We start from the raw sequence: 10,740 nt of genomic DNA on the forward strand, positions 1-10,740 counted from the left end.
GCTATTGATTATTATTTCACAAGCAAGACTGACAGATACAGAGCAGGGTTGGTAGGGAGAGGAAAAAAGAGAAAGAGACTTTAAGTCCAACCCTACTACTCAGATCTCCCATCTAGGGCCCCTGCATCTCTTTGAAAGACATGCTTGCCAGGCACAATTACTATCTCTGCCTTGTGGAATAGGACTGGTCTTGAGCACCTTGGGATTGAGCTAATGTTAGAATGATCAAAATTTAGACTATATGTAAATATATATGCATAATATGCTATATATGTCTTTTAAATACTTATCTATACACATGTATGTCTTTAAAATTTTGTTTCTGTGTTCCTTTTGGTCTCCATTAGTAATTAATAAAGCCTGTCCATTTTGTGTAAGGTGACCCAGGAGAAGATTTTTTTTGTTTATTCATGTTGAGTCAGAGTATTTAAGAGGCAGCAGCAGGCTAATGGAAGAGGGCTCCTTTCACCTTGAAAATAAAGGTGAAAGTGATGGAGAGAACCATCTTACTACTCTTCCAAGCTTTGCTGTCTCTCCTGGAGAATACCTTTCTAGGGGCTAAACCTGCAATTCCAGACAAGTTCTAACCAAAAGAAAAGGTTGACCTTTTGGAACTGGAATGATTCATGATAAAAAGCAAGTTAGGGAAGGTTATGGAGGAAGATGAAAGCAAGGCTTGTCATCTTTTAACTGTCAGTCAGTTAAAATTAGTAAATATTTATTGTGAGTCCGCTGTGTGCTAATCTAATGATAGATATGATCCTTGCCCTCAGAGTCAAACATCCAAAGTGAAAAGGTCAATATGTACATGAGTGGAATGGAAAAACAAGTTAAAAAAACAAGGCCTGTCATAAAACAACATACCAAATGAGGGGAACAGAGAGTCAGCAGGTTCTGCAAATGTAACATGGAGAGAGAGCTCACTGAGCTAAGTGCACTTCCAGTATGAAGAGGGAAGGACTAGCCCTAGGTATTTTTTAAAATGTAAACATTGGATAGTGGAAAGGAAGAAGAAATGGCCAGAGTGGACATAAAGTATCAGGAGAATGTAAGGTGTTTAATAGAGGCAGTGAGAGGATCTTTCTGACTTGGATCAAGAGTTCCTTTAGGGTACTAGCCTGGAAGGAAGACTTTGAATGCCAGGGTGAGGAACTCAGCTTCACCCTGTAGAACATGAGATACTCTTTAAAATGTTTGAGGCGGTTAGTGAAATAATGAGTAACTTTTGATAGAAAACACTGAGAAATAGTAGAGTAATAGAAATAATGAGTAATTTTTGATAGAAAACACTCCACAATGCTGGATATTAGGGAGACAGGTTAAGACACTTCAATAGAAAACCCTTAACATTTCAGCAGTACTTGAGTCTTGGGGAGACTTCTAAATGTGTCAAATGTGGGATGCCTGGGTGGCTCAGTCGGTTAAGCCACTGCCTTCGGCTCAGGTCATGATCCAAGTGTCCTGGGATCGAGTCCTGCATCAGGCCCTCCGCTCAGGGGGAGCCTGCTTCTCTCTCTGCCTCTGCCTACTTGCGTGCTTGTGCTCTCTCTCTCTCTCTCTCTCTGACAGATAAATAAGTAAATAAATTTTTAAATGTGTCAAATGTTTAGGAAATTCAGAATTTTTTTTTAATGGTAACTGCTGACTTGCTCCACAGAAAAAGGAGAGAAAAGAGCAAGTGGAATTTTATTTAACGCAGAAGACAGTTATTTTGCTAGCACTTACTTGCACTGCTGACATTTTGGGGTCAACTCTGGCAGAGGCCACTTCCCTGGAAAGAGTGGCACACAGTTCTCAGTTCACAGATTGAATGTAGGAAGACAGACAGCCTTCAAGGTTGGAGAAAACTAAAGCCCTCAAAGGGCTTCATGATGTTCCTTTCTCTTCTAAAGTAAATTTATACTTCATTAAAAACAAAGTCCCACTTGGCTAAAATCCTCTCTTTATACTAATATGACCAGGAAATTTCAAATATAAAGAACTGTTTCCTCTTTTTAGCTAGAAGTTTCTGTAGGCCCAACTTGTGTCAAGATTTTTTTATTTTTATTGTCTTGTTTTGTTTTGTTTTTGAAATTGAACGCTTCACAGACAGTGGCCTCAGCTGATAAGGACACAGGCTGTTCACTCTCAGACATCAAAGTGTTTCCAGGATTGCTAACAGTGATGGCATATTTGAAATGTTCTTTACATGAAACCGACCTAAAGGAGCTAAACGTCTGCTCTTGATTATCAGAGTCAGGTAGTGGATGGATGTAATCCAGGTTCCTGGTCTAGGGATACTGAATTGAAAGCAAGGTGGCTCCATTGGACAAGACTGAGGTGGAGGTCACTGAAATGAGGGGCATAGAGAGGAGTTAGGAGCAGTACTTAGATCTACTGGGACCTTAGTCCAGGGATCTGTCCACCAAGCTGCATATACACCTATTATGAAGTTTAGAGCCTTCTGCCACTCTCTTGCCCCCTCCATAGCCACCCGTGATTGCTTACCCAAGCAAGAAGCTTTGGGCTCACTCCCATACCAAACCTGCCTTGGCAAAGAGGGGTGGGGGGCAGATGTTGCTTCAGAATCAAACTTGTGTCACAAGACTCTTGCTTGTTTGACCTGACATATCCTTGATCGGTTCTAACCTCTGCCAACTGTTATCCATTAACCTACTTCTCCTATTTTTCTGACATCTGATAACTAAGGTCCTATACTTGCACCAGCTTAAGACCAGCCAAACATTTACTCTATTGCTATGCATCACTCTGAATTAAACCTGCATCAATATGATTATATACTTTTCATGTGGTCGCAGGTAGTTGTGTTAACAGACCAAGTAGTTTCAGGCAGAGCTCCCATCTAACCTGTGACATGACTTTCAACCAGCAACCAGGTTATGATGCCCTATGGGACTTGATTCCCTTTGGGGTAATAGTGCAGGCCTGGAGAGCTGGGATGCGGGAATGAGATCCAACCAGTGGAGGGGAAGTGTCAGTGGAGAACAGATGCAGCGGTAGATGCTAGGAGCAAGTTCAGTCTAGAAAGTGTGTCCTGAGAGGTTGGAGGTATTTCATGATTGGTGGGAACAGGAGGCATTCAGAAATCTAGACAAGTAACCAGGCAGCTCAGAAGAGTCTGGAGCTGGTTAGCAGAAGCCCAGCCCCATGACTCAGCTCAGGGGTGTGTGTTGGTGATGGCGGAGGTAGCTTTGAAAGAGAAGGCAGAGCTTTGGTTCTGGAAGAACACATAGTCTTGTTCCCGACTGTTTCCCAACCAAAGTCTCAATTATTGGCTCCCTTTCAAAAGCTTCTTCAGTCCCTCACCTTAGGGGACATCTTCCTTCTCTCAGTGGGTTCCTGTATCATCTCTGTCCTCTGCTGTCAACTCAAATCTTGGGCTCTGGTTTTGCTCCCTGCTCACTCCTTGAACTGACCACTGAGTTTTTCTCTCATTTCCAATGCCCAAATCAAGTGCAAGGAAGGAAATGTTGCCAGAACTGTGCATGTTTAGGTCCATCGTGGTTCCAGATACCCTGACCCAATTCAGGGGCTGAGGCCCCTAACACACCAGAAAGGAGAGGTTGGACACAATGGAACTACATAGTTTACTGAGTCAGAGGTGAAGTTATAGGGGTAGGGAGCTAGTTATTAGAGCTGGGACAGGGTAGACTAGATTTGAGAAATGGCAAAATTATACATGTTGGAACTAGGGCAGCAAATCTCCAAGTACTTCTCAAATTTTTTCCTCCATAAGGTTAGTGCTTATCAAATATCAGTAAGCTTCAGAACCCAGTGCCTGCACACATTATGCCTTAGTAGGTCTGGGGAAGGGATTACAGTCTAGGACTCTGCAATTTTTCTTGTATATCTTTCGAAGAAATATTTGCTTTATGCATATTAAGCAAAAATGACATATGTATTTTCCCCTTTTCATTCACATGGTAGCATACCATGCACACTGTTTTGTACTTTTTTTTTTTCCATTTAACAATGTTTCTTTGAGGGTGTAACCATACCAGTATATAAAGTTTTCTCATTCTTATTACTGACCACATAGTATTCCGTTGTGGGAGTATATCATAATTCATTTAATGGTATACTGCTGATGGACACGCGGGTTGTTTCTGATTCCTCGCAAATGTGAACAGTGTAGCAACAAGTACCATGTGTACATGTCATTTCCCACATAGGTGATTATATCTGGATACATTCTTAGAAGTGGAATTATTGGGCCAAATGGTAAGAGATTTTGTGATTTGGGTAGATATTGCCAAATTGCCCTTCACAGAAGTTCTATTTATTTATACTCCTACGAGCATGTGTACCATTTGTTCACAAACTCTAGCCAGCAAACTGTACTGTCAAACTTTTTAACTTTGCCAATAGGATAGGTCAAAAAAGTATCTCATTGCTGTTATAATTTATAATTCTTTTACCATGAGAGGAAGATGAGCATACCTGAATATGTTTGAGAGTCATTTGTATTTGTGTGTGTGAAGCCCGTTTGTTTCCTTTGACTAGTTTTCTGCTGGATCTTTTGATCTTTATTTTACTGGTTTGCAGAAACTCTTTATCTATTAGAGAAATTAAGCCTCTGGTTGGGATCTGAGCTGCAGATATTTCCCCCAGTTTGTCTTTTATCTTTTGGCTTCCCTTTTGGTGGCTTCTGCAGAATAGCTTTTAATAAAAATGTAACTTATGAATTCATTAATGTTTTATGCAAGGGGCCCATAGGGACTTCTGGATTTTATGTTATTTAAAAGGCCTTCCCCATTCTGAGATTATGAAAAATTATCCCATATAATTTTATAGTATCTTTATGGATTTTAAAAAATATATTAAATCTTTAATCCCAATAGAATTTATTCTAGGAAAAGATGTAAAATTTGGTTGCAACTTATTTTTCTTTCTGGATAGCTATGCAGTTTCCCCAGTGTCTCTTACTAGATAATCTATTCCTTACTTTTATCATTGCCCATATTTGCATTGCTCCTTTTATCATATTCTAGATTCCATATAGATTTGGGTTTAACTCCAGACTTTCTCTTCTGTAATATGACTGTATCTGTCTCTTCATGCACCAATACCACACTGTTTTAATTATACTAGCTTTTTTGTTGTTGTTGTTTTTAAAGATTTTATTTACTTACGTGTCAGAGAGAGAGAGAGAGGCAGGCAGAAAGAGAAGCAGGCTCCCCATTGAGTAAGGAGCCTGATGTGGGACTTGATCCCAGGACCCTGGGATCATGACCTGAGCCAAAGGCAGACACTTAACCGACTGAGCCATCCAGGCATCCTATACCAGCTTTAAAAGGTAGTTCTGGAGTGCACTTTGAAAAACACTGTCATAGGAGCTAATACAGAACTAGACCAATGTAGAGTAGGATTATAAGTTGATTTCAACAATGAGGAGAGGAAGGATACTAAAGAAGAGCATTTGGAAAAGATGAGGATTTCATAATTCAAGCTGTATCCATCTGTATCACTAATTTGAGTGACTCCTACACCTTGACAGCAGTGAGATATATACAGATAATGGGTCATATCTTTCTTTGTGAATAATATTGACTCCTACACAGACCAGAATCTATAGTTGAGGATTTGACTATGGCAGTGACTATGATATGTTACTGGCATGACTAATCAATTTTGACAATTTCAGGGAGAATATGGAAAAGAGAAAACAGGCTGCTCCTTTTAAAAAATTTTCCTATTTTTGGGGTGCCTGGGTGGCTCGGTGGGTTGGGGCCTCTGCCTTCAGCTCGGGTCATGGTCCCAGGGTCCTGGGATTGAGCCCCATATCGGGCTCTTTGCTCAGTGCAGAGCCTGCTCCACCCCCCCCCCCCCGCCTGCCTCTCTGCCTACTTGTGATCTCTGTCTGTCAAATAAATAAAATCTTAAAAAAAAATTTCCTATTTTCCTATTAACAAATATAACTTCATATTGTCTCTTTTAATAGGAATTTTTTTCAGTTGTTAGTTTTGTTTATTTGTATGGCTTATGGCTCTTAGGTTAATATAAGAGTACCTTTATGTGATAATTATTATTTATTCAGTGTACATGTGTGGATTTATTGATTTATGGGCTACTATTACAAGGGACATATTGATCAGAAAGGGTACTTTTATATAATGATTGTGTGCATACATAAACCATTCATTCATTCATTCATTCAACATGTATGAATTGAGCTCTGATTGTGTTGCCAAGAACTTTGATAAGTGCTGGGGATGCACTAGGTAGCAAAACCAGGAAAGAAAAAAAGAAGAAAAAAGATGAATGCATATGAAAGAACTTGTATTAGTTTCTTAAGACTAATACAACAAAGTATCACAAACTGGGTGGCTTTTAAAAAAAAAAATTATTCTCTCATAGTTCTGAAGGCCAATAGTCCAAAACCAACCTGCCAGCAGAGACATGCTCCCTCAGAAGGCTCCAGGAAAATCCTTCCTTGCCTCTTCCTAGCTTCTAGTCATTGTCTGCCATCCTTGGCAATCCTTGGTTTATAGTTGCATCACTCGAGTCTCTGGCCTCATCTCCACAGGACTGACTTTTCTCTGTATGTGTCTATGTCTGTTCACAGCCATCTTTTAAGGACACCAGTGCCTGCTTTAACCCAGTATGATCTCATCTTTACTTGGTTCTGTCTGCAGACTATTTCCAACAAAGGTCACATTCAGAGTTATCAAGAGTTAGGACTTCAACATATCTTTTTGGAGGACACTTATCAAAATGTAAGCCAGAAATAATATCTCTCTTAATCATCAAGTTAACCGTTAAGTTACTTAACCATCAAGTTAGCTTTCTTTTTTAAAAGATTTTATTTATTTTTTTGTGAGAGAGAGAGAGAGAAAGAGTGTGTGCGTGCGCATGCACAAGCGAGCATGGAGGAGGAGGGGCAGAGGGAGAGAGAGAAGCAGACTCCTAGCTGAGCAGGGAGCCCAATGCGGGGCTCCATCCCAGGACCCTGAGATCATGACCTGAGCTGAAAGCAGACACTTAACGACTGAGCCACCCAGGCGCCCCTCAAGTTAGTTTTAAAACATAATTTAAAAACAGTTGTCTATTTAACTATTTAATTCAATAAAATGGGAGTGGAGACAATGGAAATAAGAGATGGCGCAGGGCAGGAGTTGTAGGATTTGGGACACCCAGGGGTGGGAAAAACCCTCTGGAAGAGGAACTGGAATGGGCCAAAAAAACATCTTTACAGTTCCATGGAGGGTCTGTAGTCTCCTGGTTAAGGCAAACTATTCCTACTTTTGTGGAGGAGACACTAACCTGGACTGCTTTTTCCCTTGGAAGAGGTAGTAGAAACCAACATATACCCTCCCTGACTGCCCTATTCCACTGAGACTGCAGAAAAATAAGGTACTCGGCTTCTCCCTCCCCACCCCCGCCCCCACCCCACCGCCCTCTGCTTCCTGCCCTTGGGAACCTTGGCCTCGGCCAACCTTCCTTAATGAGAGATCTGTTTCAGTCCAGGAACATGATTCTCAAAGCATATTTCTATGTCTTTGGTTTCCTACCAGGCTGTACCTTTTCCAGAGCCAATATTTTCATGAAGATGGCACTGTGACTGTGGTTAAGATTCCATTTTATTGTATCTATTAGCATTATTTTTTAAAAAGTATAGTAACAGATTCAGAATCAAGAACTCTAGGAGGAACCCATATTTTCCTACTGGTGACATGAGGAGCCGTAACAGAAGTTCTGTCTGGCAATAGATGTAAAAACAATTTTAGTTGCTACATAGAGAGCTAGCCTTCAGTTAACAAGTAAATTTGTTTTCATTTGCCTTCAGCTGCACACAGCTGGCTTCTTCCCTCACCCCTATGGAGAGGCTCAGTGTCCCCCTCCTGTCTTCTCCCTTCAGCCTATAAAAACCCACGCTCAAAAAGCATTTGATAGAAGTTGCTGTGGCTGATATCGAAGAGATTACTGCCTATGTTCTCCTCTAGGATTCTGATGGATTCCTGTCTCACGTTGAGGTCTTTTATCCATTTTGAGTTTATCTTTGTGTAAGGTGTAAGAGAATGGTCGAGTTTCATTCTTCTACATATAGCTGTCCAGTTTTCCCAGCACCATTTATTGCAGAGACTGTCTTTTTTCCACTGTATATTTTTTCCTGTTTTGTCGAAGATTAATTGACCATAGAGTTGAGGATCCATATCTGGGCTGTCTACTCTGTTCCACTGGTCTATGTGTCTGTTTTTATGCCAGTACCATGCTGTCTTGGTGATCACAGCTTTGTAATAAAGCTTGAAATCAGGTAACGTGATGCCCCCAGCTTTATTTTTGTTTTTCAACATTTCCTTAGCGATTCGGGGTCTCTTCTGATTCCATACAAATTTTAGGATTATTTGCTCCAGCTCTGTGAAGAATACTGGTGGAATTTTGATCAGAATGGCATTAAAAGTATATATTGCTCTAGGCAGTATAGACATTTTAACAATGTTTATTCTTCCGATCCAAGAGCATGGAATGGTCTTCCATCTTTTTGTGTCTTCTTCAATTTCTTTCATGAGTGTTCTGTAGTTCCTCGAGTACAGATCCTTTACGTCTTTGGTTAGGTTTATTCCCAGGTATCTTATGGTTCTTGGTGCTATAGTAAATGGAATCGATTCTCTACTTTCCCTTTCTGTATTTTCATTGTTAGTGTATAAGAAAGCCACTGATTTCTGCACATTGACTTTGTATCCTGCCATGTTGCTGAATTGCTGTATGAGTTCTAGTAGTTTGGGGGTGGAGTCTTTTGGGTTTTCCATATAAAGAATGATGTCATCTGCAAAGAGAGAGAGTTTGACTTCTTCATTACCAATTTGGATACTTTTATTTCTCTTTGTTGTCTGATTGCTGTTGCTAGGACTTCTAATACTATGTTGAACAAGAGTGGTGAAAGTGGGCATCCTTGTCTTGTTCCTGATCTCAACGGGAATGCTGCAAGCTTTTTCCCATTGAGGATGATCTCTTCGATATCAGCCACAGCAACTTCTTTCAAGATATGTCTCCAAAGGCAAAGGAAACAAAAGCGAAAATAAACTTTTGGGACTTCATCAAAATCAAAAGCTTCTGCACAGCAAAGGAAACAGTCAAAAAAATAAAGAGGCAACCCACGGAATGGGAGAAGATATTTGCAAATGACAGTACAGACAAAAGGTTGATATCCAGGATCTATAATGAACTCCTCAAACTCAACACACATGAAACAGGCAAACATATCAAAAAATGGGCAGAAGATATGAACAGACACTTCTCCAATCAAGACATACAAATGGCTATCAGACACATGAAAAAATGTTCATCATCATTAGCCCTCAGGGAGATTCAAATTAAAACCACATTGAGATATCACCTTACACCAGTTAGAATGGCCAAAATGAACAAAACAGGAAACAACATGTGTTGGAGAGGACGTGGAGAAAGGGGAACCCTCTTACACTGTTGGTGGGAATGCAAGTTGGTACAGCCTCTTTGGAGAACAGTGTGGAAATTCCTCAAGAAATTAAAAATAGAACTTCCCTATGACCCTGCCATTGCACTCCTGGGTATTTACCCCAAAGATACAGATGTCGTGAAAAGAAGGGCCATCTGTACCTCAATGTTTATAGCAGCAATGGCCATGGTCACCAAACTATGGAAAGAACCAAGATGCCCTTCAACAGACGAATGGATAAGGAAGATGTGGTCCATATACACTATGGAGTATTATGCCTCCATCAGAAAGGATGAATACCCAACTTTTGTAGCAACATAGACGGGACTGGAAGAGATTATGCTGAGTGAAATAAGTCAAGCAGAGAGAGTCAATTATCATATGGTTTCAGTTATTTGTGGAGCATAACAAATATGGAGGACAAGGGGTGTTAGAGAGGAGAAGGGAGTTGGGGTAAATTGGAAGGGGAGGTGAATCATGAGAGACTATGGACTCTGAAAAACAATCTGAGGGGTTTGAAGTGGCAGGGGTGTGGGAGGTTGGGGTACCAGGTGGTGGGTATTATAGAGGGCACGGATTGCATGGAGCACTGGGTGTGGTGCAAAAATAATGAATACTGTTTTTCTGAAAATAAATAAATTGAAAAAAAAAGCATTTGATAATCTCACTTACACAGTTGTGTTAATGGCTGGTAAATGGCAAAAGGAAGTTTGGAGAATGTGGATGAAAGCACTCTTAAGTAGGAATCCAAGGCTTGACTTGTTTAGATTCTATTGTACCCTAGTGTTGAGGGGACATGCTCCTAGACTTTTGAGGGCAGGAATGCCTAGGTTTTTTAATCCAAGCTCCATCACTTATTAGCTGTATGATCAAAAACCTTAATTAATGTAGGTGCTCCTAAATGTTCTTTTCTTGAAAGTGGATATTGTAGTACTTACTTTACCAGATTATTTGTCAGATAACACAGTACTTGACATACAGGAAGGGCCTCAAAGGATAATCATGGTAATTTGCCAATCGAAGAGGACTTAAGATGTTATACTCTTTAAGAGAGAATTCTTTTGCCTTTTTGCCCAACCAATTAGTGAACATTCGCTTCTTCTAACAAACATTAAGCAGCACTGTGGTTCTGATGAGCAGTGACAACTTTCCATAGAACTAGCTCTTAACAAGCTTGCCTGTAGGCAGATTTAGGAAGGCAGAGATGCCCTGGGAGAAAGACAGGATGTGTCCCCTCTGGAATAGTTTCCAACCACCAGCCAGGGAACTCTTCAACCAGTTGCCACACCGCTGCTTCTCCAGGGCCCTCACCTGTTTCAAGA

The 10,740-nt window shown here is 40.5% G+C and overlaps 1 long non-coding RNA gene across 2 annotated transcripts in view; it reads left to right on the forward strand.

Moving 5' to 3' along the window:
• LOC309872583 overlaps positions 1 to 10,069 on the forward strand; it is an 81,005-nt gene extending 70,936 nt beyond the window's left edge. The window contains exon 4 of one of the 2 annotated variants that reach the window (XR_014315977.1): positions 8,849 to 10,069. This is a non-coding gene — a long non-coding RNA (uncharacterized lncRNA). The remainder of the gene's footprint in view (positions 1 to 8,848) is intronic. The other variant, XR_014315978.1, reaches the window with a different exon arrangement.
• The last annotated feature ends 671 nt before the right edge of the window (positions 10,070 to 10,740 follow it).

Source organism: Mustela nivalis (assembly GCF_964662115.1).
Source record: "Mustela nivalis genome assembly, chromosome: 8".
In the NCBI taxonomy this organism is placed as follows: domain Eukaryota; kingdom Metazoa; phylum Chordata; class Mammalia; order Carnivora; family Mustelidae; genus Mustela; species Mustela nivalis.